The sequence below is a fragment of the Elaeis guineensis genome, chromosome 6 (assembly GCF_000442705.2).
Source record: "Elaeis guineensis isolate ETL-2024a chromosome 6, EG11, whole genome shotgun sequence".
In the NCBI taxonomy this organism is placed as follows: domain Eukaryota; kingdom Viridiplantae; phylum Streptophyta; class Magnoliopsida; order Arecales; family Arecaceae; genus Elaeis; species Elaeis guineensis.
Window position 1 is genome coordinate 10,602,063 of NC_025998.2, and position 5,464 is coordinate 10,607,526.

A 5,464-nucleotide genomic window follows, 5' to 3' on the forward strand; every position below is an offset into this window, starting at 1 on the left:
CCTTTTTAAAAAATGTCTAAAACTGATGATTTGAGAGATTTTGTCCCCGAAGTCTCTAGAAACTGATAAGACCTTTAACATTTGAAAGGGGTGGAGCTAATACGACAGAATTTTTTAAGGACTTGGATCACACGTCCCCCACAAACTTTCTTTCTTTCTTTTGCTTTTGGGTTCATGACCATAAAAACAAAAAAGGCTCAAATGATTCAAGGCTTTAAGCAATACTTTGGATGTGAAAGTGGGGAAAAAGTTCAGTATTGGTGCAATTGGTTTTACAATTGGCTCTGTAACAGCTACCAACCGATCAGATCAGCTAATAAAACTCATCACGGATGAGCACACGAGGGAGAAGGTCACATGAGGTTCTAAAGTCCTGGACATCGGTCTCATGTTTAAAAGTGAGGAAGTTCTTTGGCAAAGTCCGAGTATTCTTTAATTCCTTCCTGTATGACCCGTGACTCTCTTATCCTTGCTAACTTCCTGGTGGTTCGGAGGTGAAACCTTCTTTTTATGTTGCCAAGAGATTCCTATCAGAACTGCTAAATATGCTATACCCTTTTGCTTCACAGCTAAATCACATAATTCTTTTGGAAAATACTATGATACCCCACTCTTTGTCAATACTTGGTTCTCGGCGTCGCGAAGGCATTGGAATGGCACATGCATACATGTATCATCTCTCGACCACCCTCGTGTGAGCTGCACAACCATTTGAAAATCCGATCAACCGCCTCATGCCACGTTGGCAAGAAAATCTTGGTGGGGATACGAGTGGGGTGACGTAACTCGAAGCTTCTTATCTGCATTAGAATGTGTCACGCAGTGTATGGTGCAATTAGGATACACCGTTTTGTAATATATGTCAACATTGTTCTCCAAAAAGTATGTAGTAGTAGAAGAAGAAGGTATATCTACAAATTCCTATCTTAACTTGTATTTTCTTGATATGTGAATGGTAACTAAAGTGATCAATGTTATGGCTAGTTTTGTTTGTCTTAGGTGAAGAATATTGGCAATAGTATAAATTTAATCATCTTATTCCGATCCAAAAACTAATAATTGGGTGGTCTGCACAGAAACTAAAGGAATGACCATTTATTATCACCATAATTATGTGATATTATGACTGTCAATCAACACTATTAGATCGTTCAAAACTTTATGATTAAGAAGCAAGTGATATAAAAACAGTTTAATTGGTTTTATCTTTGCTAATATCGTAAATGCAGGAATTTCAGACATACACCATGCTGTACCGTAGGAGATTATTGCATAATATTCTACAAAATATTTGAAGATTCATTCTCGCTTTATCTTCTTATCAATTAATTTATAAAAAACTGAATTTATTTTAAAGCATTATGATGCTGAAATTAGTTTTCCCCACGATGTCCGGTACAACAAATAGCATTAAGCGTCAATGCTGTAGTCTCATTACATGAGCAGCAGCATATAACAATGCAATTTATATCTTTTACAGTAGTCAACATTACAAAAGAAGCTTGGGTATAGGATCTTATTTATCATCGAACTTGAATTTTTAAGTTGATACATATATTTTTTTTTATTTTTTTAACCGTAGCAGACTGCAATGATATAAGTTATTAAACCTAAATACAGCAATAAGCTGAGTAAAAAGGAGGGTAGTGGAAACCACCCCGTGCATAGATATGCTGGAGCTTGCAACATTTACCGTGGAATATAAATATGGACAGGTAGCCATTCTCCTCCCTAGAACTATTTAACCCCTTCCCTCCCTTCCCAACTCACTGTTCTTTTCTCCCACAGAGAGAGAGGAGAAGAGAGAGAGAGAGAGAGAGAGAGAGAGATTACTAATGGTAAGGAATACTTGTTGTTTTCTCACCATAATTTTATCGTTCCCTGCAGTTTTTTTTTTCTTTTATTATTATTCTTATCACTAGTATTAGCTTCTTTATACTTGCACCACCACTTCCACCCTTGATTAGTACAATAATAACGATTCCGTTTTTCTCTCTCTTCACAGTCTTCTCTCTCACCTTCATCTCTTCCTTCCACATCCATCAGACGATCGGAAGGATAATAAAAGGTAGAGGGTGAGGAGATGAAAATGGGAGGAGACAGGGGGAAGGAGGTGGTGGAGATCCATGACGATGAAGAAAGTAGGGTGGGGATAAATCAACCAACGGAGAATAAGAGACCGCAACCAACATTTGACCTCAACGAGGAAGTGGCAGAAAATGGGAGAGGAGAGAAGGAAGAGAACGGTCTTGAAAATGGGGAGAGAACCACAGAGACCGAGGGCGGTCGGACCTCCAGTGATAGCAGCAGCACGAATAACAACTGCAGCAAGAACGACGGCGGCAACGGCAATCGAGGGGAGCGAGGAGTGGACGACCACCGTGAGGAAGTACCGTAGATCCAAATGCCAAGGCTGCGGGTGGACTCCTGATCTCCACTTTGCCTTTTTTGAACGCTGTTGAGAGATTAGGTGGTCAAGAAAGTAATTAAGACCTTCTCCCTTGCATATGTCCTTCAGATCTCTGATCATCCTGATTCAAACCTATCATTGTTGTTCTTTTAATTATGAGAAAAAAAAGTCGAAGAACAAATCATGGATGTTCAATTCAAAAGAAGTATTTTTCTTGTTAGTTTTATTTTTTTCCAATATAGACTGTTCATGGTAATTAACTATGTTTCCTTTTTTGTTTTTTTTAATGATATGGATGGTGTAGGAGCAACTCCAAAGTTGGTTCTTCAGACGATGAATGTGAGGGGGCTGAGTATTGCTCATGTAAAGAGTCACTTGCAGGTAATAAAAGAGGGCGAAAAGGGAAACTGAAGACCAATCCTAAAACTTTCTCCTTTTTTCTTCTTGTCCTCTTTTAAAGCTGCATGCAAGAGATGGTCCTGATTCCCATCTCATGTATGGACTCTTTCCACTCACATGTCCATTTTTTTTGCTCCTTTTTGATCATTACTAGCATTTTTATTGTGGATCAGATGTACCGAAGCAAAAAGCTAGATAATTCGAAGCGAGGAAGGAACGTCTTCCCCTCATCAGGTTTGATTGCCATTCTTGGCTGTTTTTTCTTTTATAATACATGAATTTTTTGAAGGGTAAAGGAGAAGTTGATCGTGATGTCAAATTTTATACAATCATTGTTGTCAATGCAGTAATGATTGAGTCGGGTCGATGGTAGCCTCAATTAAATGCTTAGCGTAAATCGATCTTCCTACTGCTACCTTGGAGTACTAATTAATTATATGATCCCTTTTGGTTTGAATAACATCTTCGCTTATCCAGAATAATCATAAACTTTGATGCTAACTTTAGCTTTTGAAGATGCTGAAGAAAATGGTAAATGTTTCTTACAAATCTTGACAGATAGAAATATATCTAGAGAAAACTCCTAATTAATACATCCTAAATTTAACTATTCGCAGATGAGTGTGGGTTTGCATCAACTAATTCATATGTCTTACGATGGGGAAAGTTTCAAGAAAAATCTCATAGAACTTCGTGTTGCCACCTTTTGCCACAGTGATATCATTGGCGGATGCTAATCGGCCAAGAGACCACATTTCCAATTTATTTTACCAAAGAATCTTTTCAAGTCAGCCCCTCAGAATGGAGAGTGGAGGCCCCTTCTCCCAGAGGAATGATCTGGAGGAATACAGGTGCTGCCATCTTTTGCAACGATCACAGGCCCAACAGAGTAATGATCTCAAGAACTTCAATTCTGGGTAAGAAAATCGACCAATCAAACAATCTCTTGGAGTTCAGCTCTACGTACGTTCATAAACTCTAAGTTCTAACTATTTTCCTCTTCTCCTGGCCATCTTAGTAGGCACCAAGACTGGGCTTTTAACCAGCAAATGACATCAAGAATTAATCCAATTCATGATCAAGGACAGGCGAGAGGTTTGCTTCATGATCTAAACTTGCGGAAAGATGGGCAGCCGTCAACATCCCATTTATTTGATGTGAGGGATGCAATCACTGGAAATTTGAATGCCAGAGCTACACACCAATTTCTTTGGGAGAGAAGGTGGCGTTCAAGCGATATGGCTATGAGTCAAGGAACAAACACAAGGGGCGTCATTGGAAGCTACGATTGCATCGGCAGGAACTCCAGGCTTGTTCCCAGCAATTCTACTTTAAAGCGGAATACCAGCAGCACCTCCTTTGTCGACTACTGTGAGAGCAAAACTAATCAAATTGAGCCTAACTCGCGTGAACCTACAGTCATCAGTGATAGCATCAAGCCTCATTTTGAGACCCCACACTGGCTTAAGGTAATTAATCTCTGGACCACTTGGCAACTATTTTGACTATATTGTGGTACTGGGGAGGGAGGAAGTAGGGTTTAATATAACTTTCTTCATTACAAATATAACTGATCGATCAGATTCTAAAGTTGATATATGATCTTGTTGGATTAACAGTTACAGAAGAATCCAGCTTATCAGTCTAAATTCAAATTTGAAGACATAATTGAAAAAAGTGAGACTCCAACTGCTGACATGAAGAAATTGATTGTAGCAAGAGAGAGAGATTGGACCCCCAACTTGCAGCTAAGCTTGAATAATTCACACGATGGAGCCGGTGGCAGAAAGGGTCTTGAGGCTGGAAAGGTGGATAACTTTCTCTCACTGTCCCTCGCTCATCCAATGTCTGAGAACCAGGTAGAGTCCTTCAAGGTGGAAAAAGATGCTGCAAAAACCGAAATCCAGTTCTTCCCAACAGAAAGCAGCAAGTAGGGTGCTCGGCCGTGCGGGGGAGAGTACTTAAGATCTGACCATGCTGATCAGGGCATTGGAGTGAGATCTTTCAAGTACTCATCTCAGAGCCTTTAGAGTAGCATATAGTACTCTGCTCATGAATAAAGATTTAGCCCAACGACTCCTTTCGTACCTCTTGTGCCATAATGATTAGTAGCCTAGTCTTACACCGGAGTATTACTATAATAATATGTTAACAAGTTTTTGTCCTCGGAATTGTTGGGAAACCACCTTTTATACAGATAGTGAGACAATCTCAACTTTTCATCATCTATGTTGTGTTTTTGTTTTTATTTTTTATTTATTTTTTTTTGAAAAAAAAAAGAAGAAAAAACTCAAGAGGGGCAACATATCAGCTGCAAGGTATTTTACAAGAATGTAGTGGATCTGGGATCTTAATTTTTGCAAACTAGAGGAGGCCTCGCAGTTTTGATATGTGAAGCAGACATCTATTGTCTTCTGCATTCAATACTCTATATCAGTTTTGAAGCGATGAAGTTATTAGTTTTCAGTTCAACCAAATGACAATACGTGAAAGATTTAACTTGTGCTTCGAAAAGAAAAATAATTTTGCCTCGATGGATTCAAAACGAAACAAATATGGCCAATAGTAGGGCTTTTCTGGTTCAAACACTTCTAGTTTTTTTGTTTTAGCAGAATAAAAAACTTGATGATTCCAAAAAGTTCTCCAAAACTTGTT

The 5,464-nt window shown here is 38.8% G+C and overlaps 1 pseudogene; it reads left to right on the top strand.

The window, feature by feature from the left end:
* The first annotated feature begins 2,059 nt into the window (after positions 1 to 2,059).
* On the top strand, positions 2,060 to 5,173 carry LOC140858667 (uncharacterized; annotated as a pseudogene).
* The last annotated feature ends 291 nt before the right edge of the window (positions 5,174 to 5,464 follow it).